We start from the raw sequence: 14,570 nt of genomic DNA on the forward strand, positions 1-14,570 counted from the left end.
AGTGTAATGTTGTTTGGAACTGTAGAAGAGGTATAAAAATAGCGTTTTGTAGCGGCGAAATTACTTGCCCTGGTCACTTCCAGGCTAACGAGTTTTGACTAAAAACGGCAAAATCAAACTTTCTCAAAACACATCCGAATTACATGATTTTGATGTCAACTCAATGTATGTACTCCCAATCATCCGTAAATTGATCTAAAGTGCATTTTACTCCGGATAATTCCTTTAACATGCTGAATTTGCACAAATGATGTCATCTTTTTAATCTGCCGCTTCTTTGCATATTTAGACTTTTTGGACTGCTTATCCTGGCCTCTCCATGTAGTGATATTGCACTGTGTTTTATTTAATGTACTGGTCCTTGTCTATCTGTGTTGTAATACTGTCTTCATTTATTATCTTGTGTGTTGTGTCGCTGGTTGTGTTTTTGCAACTGCAAAAATTTCCCCCTGTGGGATAATACATTTTGACTTGACTTGACTTGACTTCACACATACACTTGGCTCATGGTGGGAACATAAGATTGTAGCTCAGACGAGAACTCTGAGTTGAACTCTGCTGTTCCTGGATGACCCAGCCTCTGGGTTACACTTGATTTGAGCTTGAATTCAACATGGATGTGAATCATGATGCACCAATGAAGCAGCAATGTGTCATCATAACAGTGTAGACATGACACTTTCTGTAGATGACTTTCCTCTTAATGTAGATGCGCCTGGAAGAGCGGAAACTGTGGTCTGATGAGACTGATTTTTTATGCTAAATGTTAAACTTGAGACTTGATTCCCTCTGGACCTGGTCACATTAGAACCTCTTAACTAATTTCTGACCAATTTACCATTTTTAAAATATGTGACCAGGCGTGGGAAAACCAGGCACATGTCTCCCCAGAGACATTTTGAGTTATTCACAGATTCTGAAAGTGTAGTTTCAAAGCTATCCAATGATGTCTCACTCATGGAGATCTGATAATACTGTGACACTGTGACACCTTGATCTGTTAGCCTGCAAGGCAGAAAGAAGTTCTGTCATATATTTGTCCCAAGCACACACTCAGCACTGTTTAAGACTAGCACACACTCAGGACTGTTTATGGCTAGCACATCTTCTTCTCTTCTTTTCTGACTGCCTCCTGGCAAACCTTGGAAGTGTGGTGCTTCACATCCTGCAGCTGTTGCCGTGACGATTTGGTTCTCCTCTGCCCACTATCCCACTGCACACACATGCTTTGGTGGGAAATGACATCACAGTCCTGCACCGTATCATCCCAACTAAAGAGACATCCACAAAAATCTGCCTGGAAGATATTTTCTTGCCCAGTTGAAACAAAGCGGGGGTGTTTCCAATTATATCTGTCTAGACTAGTCAGTGCACCACGCACAAGCAAGTGCCCTGCTGGCTGGCTATTCTGTATTGTGCCTTCGATGTATAATGGGTGGCACCTTTAGCAGAAATGTATAGGTTAAATAGATGCCATGTGTGGGTCTGGCCGTAGACACGGTCCACCGCAGTGCTGAGACAGATGGAGGAGGAGTGAGCGCTAAGAGGGCAATGCGGTAGGGCATTTCTCAAGGCAGCATAGTGCAGCAGGATGCTTACTAATGTGTTGAACACTTATCCTCTCTGTTTAACATTGATTTTTTTTCATTGTTTTATACTTTCGTAAAGTTGCAAACCTAACTCTGTTAATTCTCAAATGTGGCTTTAATGTGATGCTTGCATGGCTTTTGCAATGCTGGCCAGATCGAGAGACACGGCCACCAGCCCGATTGATGGAAGGAGATCCTTGTTGAACATGTGTGACGTGTATTCCTCTGCACCATTTCTCCCCTCCCTCGTTCACTTTGGTCGTCTGAGAAAATCCAAACTCCCTCTCCCAGGGCCCCCCAGCACCACCCTCCACCGGCTGAGTTAAGCCCACGTTCCTGCCAGGGGTATGGCTTTATTTCAGCGCCATGACAGAAAGGACCTCCGATAGATTTACACATCTTACGCGTCACCAGCATGTGCGCTGCATTGACATTTATAAAGTGCCCGTAAATGCTTCCATTGACAGTGGCGGGTTGGCAGAACTCAAGGCCAGACCGTACCTGCATTAGCGAGCCTGTAGGGCGTCATGCACATACCTCTGCTTTGAATTCGCGAGTCTCCACGGATGACAGATCAATCTTGAATTCCTATCGCAGTGTGCATGGGTTAAAGACAGCCCAAGTGCATATGAACTAACCCTGCACCCTTCTCACATTTTATTTGAGTCAGGTAGTGTTTTCAAACTTGGGCATGTGGGTATGAATCTCAAGAAAAGCATGTGATTGGTGTGCTGTCATTCCGACAGTGGAGCGTGTGGATGGGATGGCTCTATCTTGGTTCTGTCAGGTGTTCCATCACTCCTGCGTTCCTGTGGTGGGTGGTAGGGGCTGCGACTGAGGCGACCGGTGCCCGTCTACGCCTCACGTGGGACTCCTCGACAGGCGCTCCTCAGGCGTTCGTTCGCTCACTCTGCAGTCCGGTGGGGAGCGAGGAGGCTGCCTCCCCCGCTGGGTCGCCTCGCTGGGAGGGCACTTTAAATTTGGAGCCCCTACTCATCAGCCTGTGGTCAGGCGGTGTGGAGCCACGCTGTCTCTGCCAAACAGCTGAGGAGGGGGACGTGACAAGCCCCCGGGGCGTCTCTCCAACCGCCGAGCGGCCAGACCTCACTTTAGCAGAGTTTTGGGAGGGGGCTTGGGCTGGGTGACGCGGGAGGTGTATCGTATGCATAAACACCACACTAAGAATAGCAGATAAACACCACAGCTTTCATAAAAAGGGAAAGGGGTTTTAAAAAGAGCTGCGTGGCTCAGACTGAGGGCCAGAAGGATGAGTTTTTGGTTGCAAATAGCTGGTGAAGCCAGCCAGACAGGGGGCCCTGAGCGCTAGCGGGATCCGCACGTCGCGCAGCACAGCCCATGGACACCCCCTGGGTCGCCGGCTTCGTATCGGACTCAAATTACTACAGACTCGTCTCGTCTTCTAAAAAAGGGATCATCTTTCAGAGATCCTTTGAAACACCTTTAAGCCTGGATGTCTCTTGATTTTTATGAGTGGTCAGATAACTGGTCAGATGACTGTTTCAAACAAGCCCGGAGAAAAAAAATAGCCATTTGCTTTTGCATCGTCAACACAGAGCGGCTATACCCGGGGCGGGTGGGGGGGTGAGTATTGCACTAATGTTGGGCTTCCGTAATAAAACGTGTGGACATGCAACGCCATCCCCCAACACTCCCCCATCCGCAGAGCACTCGGCCAGCACATGTGAGCTCCTGTTTAAATTACACTCGTTACTGCTCTCATTAGGGCTCCTTAGTGCAGCAACTAGATAGGAGAGATAGGAGAGAGAGGGAGAGAGAGGGAGGGAGAGAGGATAGAGAGAGGGAGGGAGAGAGAGAATAGAGAGGGAGGGAGAGAGAGGATAGATAGGGAGGGAGAGAGAGGATAGAGAGGGAGAGAGAGAGGGAGAGAGAGAATAGAGAGGGAGGGAGAGAGAGGATAGAGAGCGAGAGAGAGAGAGGATAGAGAGGGATAGAGAGGATAGAGAGGGAGAGAGAGGGAGGGAGAGAGAGAATAGAGAGGGAGAGAGAGAGAGAGGATAGAGAGGGAGAGAGAGGGAGGGAGAGAGAGAATAGAGAGGGAGGGATAGAGGGAGAGAGAGAGGATAGAGAGGGAGAGAGAGAGAATAGAGAGGGAGAGAGAGGATAAAGAGGGAGAGAGGATAGAGAGGGAGAGAGAGAGGATAGAGAGGGAGAGAGGGAGGGAGAGAGAGGATAGAGAGGGAGAGAGAGAGAGAGGATAGATAGAGAGGGAGGGAGAGAGGATAGAGAGGGAGAGAGAGAGAATGGAGAGGGAGGGATAGAGAGGGAGAGAGAGGGAGGGAGAGAGGATAGAGAGGGAGAGAGAGAGAGAATAGAGAGGGAGGGATAGAGAGGGAGAGAGAGAGGATAGAGAGGGAGGGAGAGAGAGGGGGGGGTCACATGGCAGAGCACAGCCTTATTGGAGCACAGTGTATGACCCCAGATGATTTGTGCAGGGGGCCCTTTTTTTATCAGGCCCCTCTTGAGAAAAAGAAAAAAAATAGCCGGCATTTTCTGAAGTGCTGCGAAGGAAATGTTCACTTTGTTAATGCCGCTCCACTTATCCACGTAGTCTCCGCAGGGTGTTGCAAAGCTAAGATATGCATCAGTGTTTAGGCAGTTAGCCATTTGCAGGCAGGCTTTGAAATGCTAGTAAGGGAAGTTGATCCAGATCTCCTCAAGGATATGGGCACATGTATGAAAACTAATGAGATCTAGTGACAAAGTCCCCCACTATGCCTACTGTATAGAGCAATTAATACAGCTTTTCTTTAGTGTAAACGTTGATGAAACTCCAGCAGATTGATCCACTCTTCTTGATTGGGAACTGATTGTTCTCAGGTAGAGTCCAGTCCTTGGTTTGGCGTTTGGAAAGTAAAGCAGCGTGTTGCTGATGCTGTGTCTACAGGGACATTAGTGCCGCTATAGCATGCATGTGGGTGATTGAAGGCAGATGGCTGGTTAAAACACCCGCAAGGCTCTTTTAAAAAAAGCCAGGGATCCAGAGACATGCGTTAAGGAGTCATAAAACCCTATAACCCTCAGGAACATTGCCTGAGGTATATGAGAGACATATGTCTCAGTTCCCCACCCCCTACTCATTATGGTCCAGAGTTGCTGTGGTCACACTGCGTACCGCTACACATTCTTGGGAAGCCCTGTTCATTTTTTTCCTAATGCTGGTTACCTATTACAGCTCACAGGAAGGCAATGATTCCAACTATATATTTTTCCGAACTGGATAGATATCATATTAAGTAGATGTAGAGATATTAGATCTGACTATGGTTTCATTCACATACCAGTAGCTCATCTTGACTACACATATTTGTACGGTTAATTGAGTAAACTACCACATGCTGTCATGGTTCATTTTAAGTTTAAATGCTCTTGGATTCTTATTTTGCTGATAACATGAAACTGGAATTCAACATTTATGTAGAATTACTTTTCTAATCATTTTCTTTAAGCTTAATATCTCAGTTGAAAAACTCGACTCTTATTGAGAAGTGTCTAATTTATATCAGTAAATCAGCATGTATTTGTACATCATGCCATGCAGTTGTCACTCGTGACGTTTAATATCTGTAACTCTAACAAACTATCCAAACAGCACACAGAGGAACCGTTTCTATTTGATCAGATCCCCTCAGCAGCGTTTAGTTTCATAGAGAGCGTGGTAGTGCTGGTGATGCTGGTGGTGGTGGTGGTGGTGCTGGTAGTGGTGGTGGTGGTGCTGGTGGTGGTGGTGCTGTTGCTGGTGGTGGTGATAGCAGCAGCAGCAGCAGCCCCTGGCTTCAGTCATCCTTCACATCCCAGGGCTTGCTGTCCCCACTCTTCCGTGGAGGAATCAGGGGTACTACGGATGGCCGTAATTACCAGCGTCACGCACAGTAATTCTCTACTGCAGCTCTCTATCCTCATTAGTCGCTCCGGTGGGCAGCCAAAGCCCTGCTGGCCCCAACAAGGGAAGGCACTTAGCTTAATACCTCACCCCTGGCCTCCCCCGGGCGGGCATCTCCACGCACAAACACACAGACAACATTGGAGTAGAACAGCACGGTTCACTGGAGCCCACAGATCATTAGTATTTTAATAAACTAGATGTACCGCATAGCGGTACAAAATATGACCGCCACTCAGTTCTGTACATCCGTTCCGCGAAAATAAATCACACTTCAATTTGCCTCCCTATTTTAATCCATCCCCCACTCTTGAAACTTTTGTGTATGCTTGTTTGGCATGCCTGAGTGTGTGTGTGCGGCTGCACAGAAAGTAGCCTACTGGTGCTGAAAAGGTGAATAGATTGTAGAATAGCCAAAGAAGATGAAGCATTGTTATAAAACCTTTAAAATCTCTAAACAATCACAAGTAGGGCAGTTCATCACAGTTCATCCATTGCAACTGGATTGATGAAAGGTCACTTACACCTGTAGGCTACATTGTATTTGGGAAAAGCAAAATGTATCAGCATAATGTTATTTATTTATTTATTTATTTATTTATAAACAAAAACATCTCTGTCAGTTCCATGCTGTTTTCAACAGCTATCAAAAACAAAGGTCATTTTTGGATGGATGGATTTTTTGTGAATGTTTCTTCTTCTACATAAGATTTTAGTCATCTTTAGTTCATGTAATACTTTATTGTCAATGCACAAATTAAGTAACAGTAGTCTGAAACGTTATTGTTAATGCACAAATTAAGTAACAGTAGTCTGAAACGAAATGCTGTTTTACATCTAACCAGTGGTGCAAATAACTGACATGTCCAAATGGGCCTTGATGAAATGCGTCGCTAGACTGTTCATACACATTTTAACGGGCCAAAGTTGAAGAGCTGTTGTCCGTTATTGTTCGTGCAAATATAGGCTGATTCATGTTCCCTTGCATTGTGTAACTGAGGTCCATGGCTAGTCTGGCTTTCACCAGACCAAGCTCAATCTTTTAAGAAATCAAAAAATAAATAGCGTGCAGATCAGGCTGGGTTCACCTAGCCTAGTCCATAGGCACCCGATATTGTTTAATTTTCCGATTGAGATATCCACGCTCTGGCTATTCTAAATGCAAAAATGCATCAGGGAGTTATGACAAAACTGTAACTAACAAACTAGATCCTAATAGAAAGCTGCTAGCTTCCCTAAGCTACAGGTAGGCTTATAAGGTAGGCCTATTTACAACATAAATTGTCAATAGGCTATGCTGGCGACACAAATAAAATCTCCTTTGGAAACCAATGGCTTACGCCTTACAGTATCAAGCGGACTTAAACTGCCATATCGTGGCGAAAAGTTGTAATAAAATTCACGCAGCTCCATGAGTCAAGGAAAGCGCGAATGAAGTAGCCATTTCTAAATGGGACCCACTACACAGTAGCTTAAGGTGTGTTGCTAAAGCAGCCATAATGAAATGAAGGTGTCATTGTTTGGATACTTCACACACACGTGCTTTTTAATTTGCACTGAATGATTTTTGTAGCACGTGCAACAAATGACAGTCGAAAGTTACAATTACAGTGCTGCTATCAATTTGCTTGGTATAACCGCATTTATAGTTTTCTACAAATGCAATCAATCAAATTGGCCTCCATCACTCAACCAATGCTAACGGTAACATTACCTAGGTCCTTATTGATATTATAAGATTAACGTACCTGCAGTAAAAACCAAGCATGTCCGATAAACATCCTCAGATTTATTTCGGCTTCAAGAAGAATGGGAATTACATTTCATGTGAACATCGTCCTATCCTTATTAGACGTTCTCTGCGGTAAACTACAGTCCTTGTAGGAAGCGTCCATTGTTTTTCCAACCCACTTTTAACTTCCAACAAAATTACGTCTCACTGCAACGATGCGCCATCTAGTGGACAAACGACTACTTATCGCCAATACTGGAAATGCAGCCATGATAATGATTATGAATATTTATTTTGGCTTTCTTTTAATCCTACTGAATTTGTAATCATGTATCGGCCGTTCTAATACCGATAGTATGTGGGTGCCTGTGTGAGTGTGTGCATGTGTATATGTGTGCACCGCCATCTACAGGCCAATGAGTGTACAGTCACTAAATGTACACATAACCTAATTTTTTTTAGACCCCCCCCCCCCCCCCCATGGATGAAATTCTACGAAACTTGGCATACCCCTTGAGAATGCCAGGTCAATCATACACATACAATTTGGTGCAGTTCTGAACATCTTAACTGAAGATAGGGGCGAGCAGAATAATATTCCATTTTCATTTTTTACCGGGGGGGTGCAAATCACAAATGAGTGATTATGGGCCAGGTTGATGTGGGCCCTTGAGACCAACATACCATAAAAGATTCTTCATCCTCAGTGCCACGGTTCAGGTAGTTATTTAGGAAAAACTGCTTTTTTTGCGGTTCAGGGGGCCCAGCATGTGGGGGGAGTGGCCCCCAGGGACGAAACAAAAATTTTCCGTAAAAGTCTAGTGGGGCTACATACCCACCAAATTTCATGTGCCCCGGTGGTTCGGTGTCCCGGGTATCGTTGACCAAAAATTCAGGAAGTAGATGACTGGGGAAAAAAAAAAAAAAAAAACTTTGACAATCCCTATATGATAATATACATAACATAAATAAAATAAACATAATCAATAAATAAAACAGGCAACATTGTATTCAGACATGGTGAGGTGTCTACATAGCAGTACAGTCTTAACTCTGCATTGTTTTATGATGAATAAAAATGGCAGGAAATGTGAGGGAGGGGGTGTATGAGTGTATGCTTGGCAGAGAGAATATTGGCTGCAGAAGAGCTGTGGCATTACTAGTAGCTCCGGGGAGAGGCAGGTGTCAAGATCGGGTCCCCGTTGGGTGTCACTGGGTGTAAGTGTGACTGGTTCAGTGGTGTCAAGGAGGTGAGAGGTCTGGATGTTTGGGATATTGGGGTGAGGTGGCAATGCCACCGCTGTTGGGTGAAACTTTACGCTGTGGTATCTCCCGTGGCACCACACCTACCTAGTCTGCCTCTTGTCTGTATGTCTGTCTCTCTGTCAGTCACTTAGTCAGTCCGTCGGTCTGACTATCTGTTTGTCACTCTGTCTGGCCCAGTCCCATGTCACAGATGCCAGCACAGCGACGTGTCTCTCTTTCACAGATACGTGATCTTCTGTGGTGGAGCGGCCTTTGATGCTGAGGCTCCAGCTAGGCTAGAGGGGGTATATATGACCCTCATGACCCTTGTTCTCAAGCATATTGACTGGCACTGCACTGCACTGAACCAGGGCTGGGTCAGACAACTGGGGAGGACTACAGGAGCAACATCTTCATAACCTTACTGCTAGCCTCTTCAAGCTTCTTGTAGCTGCAGGGCAAACCATCCACTGATGCCTCCTAATACATGATTAGCCATGATCTCATGCGCTTGACACCATCTGTGAGATTGGAACACAAACTCTAAAAGGTGGAAGTGTGAAAGTATTTCAGCCGCTTGCAAGTGCAACATTTGCCGTCTTATGCTGTGGCCATTCAGAAGATACTGTGATGCAGCTCTCACAAAGGTCTCTCACAAATGGCCTTTAAGAGCAGCGGTCATCAGAGAAATGCTGCCATTGCTTCCCAGTGTTCTTCATACTGTAGGTTCTTTATATCCCAGTAGTGATCAGTGCCTCTTTTTCTCCTCTTGACTGACTGCAGCAGAGCTGAGGGCCGCCGCATGCTCAGCTCTCCACCGACACACACACACACACACACACACACACACACACACACAAAGCCACCGTGCCTGAGACGAGACTCTCGTTGGTAGCAATAATATTTTGACTTGCTGTCGACCACCGGCGATATCCATCAGGCAGCGCAGCCACTTCAGTAAGGCAGCCGAGCTAAATGGGTCTCCGTTATGACCCTAAAGGAAGCGTCCTGCTTCATTATCTACACAGAAACCTTCTGCAGACCAGAGCGCAGGAAGACAAGGGGGAAAAAACAACAGCCTCAGACACCATGTGATCTGGTCATGACCCTTCCTTCCTTCTCTGCCTCTCCGCCAGGCTGCTGGTTTCCTGCAGAGCCTGGGCCCCTGGGAGGAGACAAATCCCCAGAGCCCCCTCCTCTCTCCCCTTCTCAGGCGTGAAATGAATGAATGCTCGATATCCATTAAATAGAAAATGACTTCAAGTAGATTAAGCGCTTCGTGTTCGTATTGCCTCTATTATGTTACCACATCTTATGTGTGGTTGGATGTCCGTTATTATTGTAATGGAGGAGGAATATTGAGGATCTTCGTAATCAGTGGTGCCTGTTAGAGTGGAACATATTTCAAGTTTATCTCAAATCCTGCACTAATTATTCTGTGTAAATGACTAGATGGCAGAGAGTGTGAAGCCAACACCTCACTCAAACTCAATTATCTGGATGCTATTTTGGTTATAGTGTGCTCTGCGTGTGGAATTCTCCTGAGTGCTTATTTCCAAGACTGGATACATTTTCCTGCTTGTTTCTTTCTTAGATAGCAGAGTGAAATCATAAACCACAAACAAACAAGCAAGCGAGAGAACAAGCCAGCTCTGGGAAAATAGCCGAGGGGAGTAGAAGCACTCAACCGTTAGACCCTAACGCTTTAATGGTGTGTGCCTCGTCAAAGATAAAATGCTCTGAGACAGCACATTAACTCCATTAACCCTGATTATGATTCCTGAATGTTACTGCAGGTGAGCGAGACATGAATCACTGTCAGATTCCTCTAGGGTCTTGACTAAAACGTTCATCTTCACTGTGGGAAAATGGTGATTAAAGGCCAGTGTTGTTCTTCAGCTCTCCAGTCCTCCTGACAAATATTGACCATCACAGGCTCTCTGCTCTCAGATAAACAGAGTCATCTGAAGCCCTTTATATAGACCTGCTCTTCCTGTAAATATGCCTGCTGCTGTTTATCCTTTCCAGAACCCATGGGCAACCATCAAGGACACCAAATGTTCCTGTGCCTGAGTGCCTGTGCCTGAAGTAAGGCCTTGAGCCATTAGTCAGCTCAATAAGGCATCGGTGGCAAAATATAGTCTCAGCTATTAATAAGGTTAGCGCCACATTAGCTTCCTATATCAGCTCGGTGTAAATGTTTGAAAACCAGCCCCGCTGACATATATGTAGTTATATGCATGCTGGGAATGTATATTTGTGTATATGAGTACACAATCTCTTTCACTGACATCATCGAATGTATTTTATGTTTTTTTCCCCTCTCCTCTCACCTCCCAGCTTAGCATAATGATAGCCAAGCATCTTTTTATGTAATGACGTGTCTATCATGTTCCGTTCCCCGAAGTGCCTTATGATGTGTGCTGTGATGTGAGTGACTTTTGCGGTTAGAAACTTAAATCTGATGGAGTGGCTGACTGCTGATGGCAGGGTGGGGTTACGCTTCGCCACGGCGACGGCAGCAGCCGTGTTAGAGGAAGAGGCGTCCGAGAAGATGCCTGCTTCTCATGTGACCCCCCCCCCCCCCCCATGGCACTGGCGTCAGGGCCCCTCCTGATGGACGGCGACAGCCGGACCAGACCTCACAAAACCTTACATGTGTACACACACACACACACACACACACACACACACACACACACACACACACTTATGTATGCACACCCAAACATGTGTGCCCCTAAAAATGACCATTTTGTGTAGCCTTGGCACCCACCCCTTTGTGGAGTGTTCCTGAAGAATTGACTGACAGACAGACTCTTATGCTTTCATTACCGTCTGTATAAAGTCCCCATGCAGGCTTGCGTAAGTGCATTTCATTTACTGGAAATGAAATGTTCCAGTTTACAGTCACGTGTTTTTTCTCATAAACCCCTGTGGTGCACCATGACAACAAGGCAATACTGGAAAACGCCAAAGTCCAGCAGACATGGCGTACATTATGCATTCTCTATGATTCAATTGTGAAAACATGAACTTTCCACTATTCGGGATCGTAAGCCAATGACTAAGCTCCTCCCAGACCAGCCCGTGGACTGCAAGTGTCCACATGCCTCCCTGCGACATGTTTCGGAGTGGACGAGCAGCCCTGACCCTGGCCTTTTCTCCCTGCTAGTAAAATTTGAGAACCACTGGTAATTTTGGGAATATGAACACTGTGCTTTGAGTGCGTATTGGCCAAGCACTCTCCCACAGTATCCCATTTGCCTCCCAGTCATCTCGAGCTGCCTCAAACGGCATTCCGCTTGAGGAGCGAAGCCTCGCATCCGGGGCCGAGAGAGCTGCCAGACTGCGCGGTCCGGCATAAGTAGTGTTTGGCAAGCGGCGGAGATCAGGCGCGGGTCACCGAGATTGTGTTTGTTCCTCGTCAGTGGGGGAAGACCGTCCAGATCCAGAGGAGGCTGAGTGGAATGGCACAGATGGACTTGCCAACAGAAAGGCTGCCAGATTGGAGGAATTGCAGTGCATTTGTTTTGGAGATGTCTGTTCAAGTTTTTTTTTTCTCAAAGTTATTTCGCTGGGGAGAGACAGAGAGTGAGAGAGAGGTGTCTGCTCTGGGAGCTCCTCTTAGCTTCTAGATGCCCCTGAACCATGCTGTGCCTGTGTGGTGGTGACTTGGGAATGGTGGACTGAGGCTTGAGTGGGGGTCAGGCTGGACATTTGAAAGCCTGTTTTGCCCTGAAAGCTTATGTGAAACGTTATGTGAGCCAGACAAATTCAGGTCAGCTGTCCCATAACGTTATCACTGACACTCTGGACAGGGGCTCCTGGACGCTGGGAATTCCACTTCTGTGCATACCACTGTCTGCCATAACACACATACTCTCCCTCACACACACACACACACAGACACACATGCATGCACACACACACACGCACACGCACACGCACACGCACACGCACACACACACACAGACAGACACACTTAAGAGACCCAATCTTTCGATCTCCAGCCCTTTTTTGTTTAGTCTAATTCTTCCGTACTCTCCCTCTCTCTGTGGCTTCTTCTCCGTCTGCCTGTGGTTCTCTGGAGCTGCTCCCAGATGACGCAGAGCGAGTAGGCTGGCACTCCAACCTGTCCCCACCACTGGAATACACTGCATAGACATTACACACATACTGTACATACAGACATATTACAGCATGCAAACAGAACTCAATCAACAGACAAGATACAGATAGAAAGTAATGTGTTTACACAGGTTATATAAAAACACAAATTAATGTACTTAAAGTGCATTACAGTGCAAACTTGCAGGATGCAACGAGACATCGCAGCAAGTCTGCTCATGTTATGTGCAAATAGCATGTTTAGGCTTCCATGAAGCCACAATTTATCTCCTGCTAACACTAGTGTGTTGCAACACATTGGAAGTAAACCTGTGCTGAGCTGGTGGTTTAACTTTAAGCGCTGTATTCCTGGGAGAGTGGAGATGGAGGGAGAGGTGCATTCCCTCGGTGTGAGATGAGTGGGACGGCTGAGAGGGACTGTGAAGACCACAGGGTCTCGTCCGCTCTCGTCACTGCTCTCGCTCGAGGTCTCCTCTTCATCGTCGTCATCTTCATCATCATCTCACTGCTACAGCATCCTCAGGCTGATGACTCCTTGCAGTGCCTACACACACTTTTACCTACATTCACATTAACATTTATTCATTTAGCAGACACATTGGATTTCATCCAAAGTGACATATGACATTATGACAGTTCTATTACAAGGGACTACATTGTCCCCTGAGCAACTTGGGGCCAAGTGCTTTGCTCAAGGGCACAACGGTGGAAGTCGGGAATTGAACCCACAACTTTTCAGGCTATGCTACCACCGCCTTACCTGAGGGCAAGGACCTTGTTTAGATAGATCCTCTAAAAAAGAGAACACGATAAAATCACTGCTGGAGCCCTAAGGGTCTATTTTTGTTCTAGTTCTGAATAACTTGCTGTTTTTCAATAAGTTGTTTTTAGATAATAGACCTTTTTTTTTTAAGACTGCCTTCATTTGCAATGATGGAATGCCTAAGAATCCAGTCCAGTCCACCAGTCTCTAAGGCAAATTAAATTCACATTTAAAGTCTTTTCTTTGGACATTTGACATGGACCACTTTGATTTGGTGTGCTGTTCTTCTTGAGCAGGTCATTTGATTGTGAAGGCATGATCCCTGGTGCTGTGCATGCTACAGGGACACTAGGGGGAGAGGGCCAAGGCCAGGAAAAGAGCTTGTGTTTATCAAGAGGCTCTTCTGTCCTTACTCCTTCAAGCGTGGACTGGTCCATTGCGCCTCGTGTGTTTTCCTCAGGAAAGACCACAGGAAGTGTTTGATATTACAAAAGAAAACATCATGATGACTCATTCTCTTTATGCTTTTGGTAGACATGTCCACTCCAAAGAGGCAAATGTAAAGCGTAGTCTTGTAGTTTTTATTAGCTTGACCACGTGGGGCAGACAGCCTCTTTAAACGAGCCTGACTACGAGGCAGCACTCGGCACTCATTTTCTCTGTCTGCCACATATTGTTTTTTTTTGCCGCCCACGAGTCTGCGCTCATGCTAAAGAGAGAGAGAGAAGATTGTGTCCTTTTTCTCTGCTTACCATCTGCTCAGTTGAGATGCGGCGGTTAAATTATTCACCAATGTACCAATGTAGTGTCAAATGTAGCAGTACTTTCAAGCCAAACGCACTGGTCAGTATTTTGGTTATTTTGTGTTGGCTAGTCCACACAGTTTCAGAAAATGTGACTCAGAGAAGTTTTCATAAGTTCCTGCATAGTAGCCCCGGGCTGACCTTTCTCCCCCTCCCACCTCTCTCTGACTCAGTGGAGGTCTTATAGGAAAATATCAATGAATTGTTCATGGTCTGAGGCTAGCAGAGGGATGCTGCCACACACACACACACACACACACACACACACACACACACACACACACACACAAAGTGACTTGCAATAGAATAACATGTAAGGTATAGTGCAGAGGAGACCTTAGATAGGAATTACCACACACACACACACACACACACACACACACAC

General features: G+C 46.0%; 1 protein-coding gene across 5 annotated transcripts in view; it reads left to right on the plus strand.

Moving 5' to 3' along the window:
* Positions 1–14,570, plus strand: part of ppp2r3a (protein phosphatase 2, regulatory subunit B'', alpha) — a 79,099-nt gene that overhangs the window by 15,237 nt on the left and 49,292 nt on the right. The window lies entirely within an intron of this gene.

Source organism: Alosa sapidissima, chromosome 1, assembly GCF_018492685.1.
Source record: "Alosa sapidissima isolate fAloSap1 chromosome 1, fAloSap1.pri, whole genome shotgun sequence".
Taxonomy (NCBI): Eukaryota; Metazoa; Chordata; class Actinopteri; order Clupeiformes; family Clupeidae; genus Alosa; species Alosa sapidissima.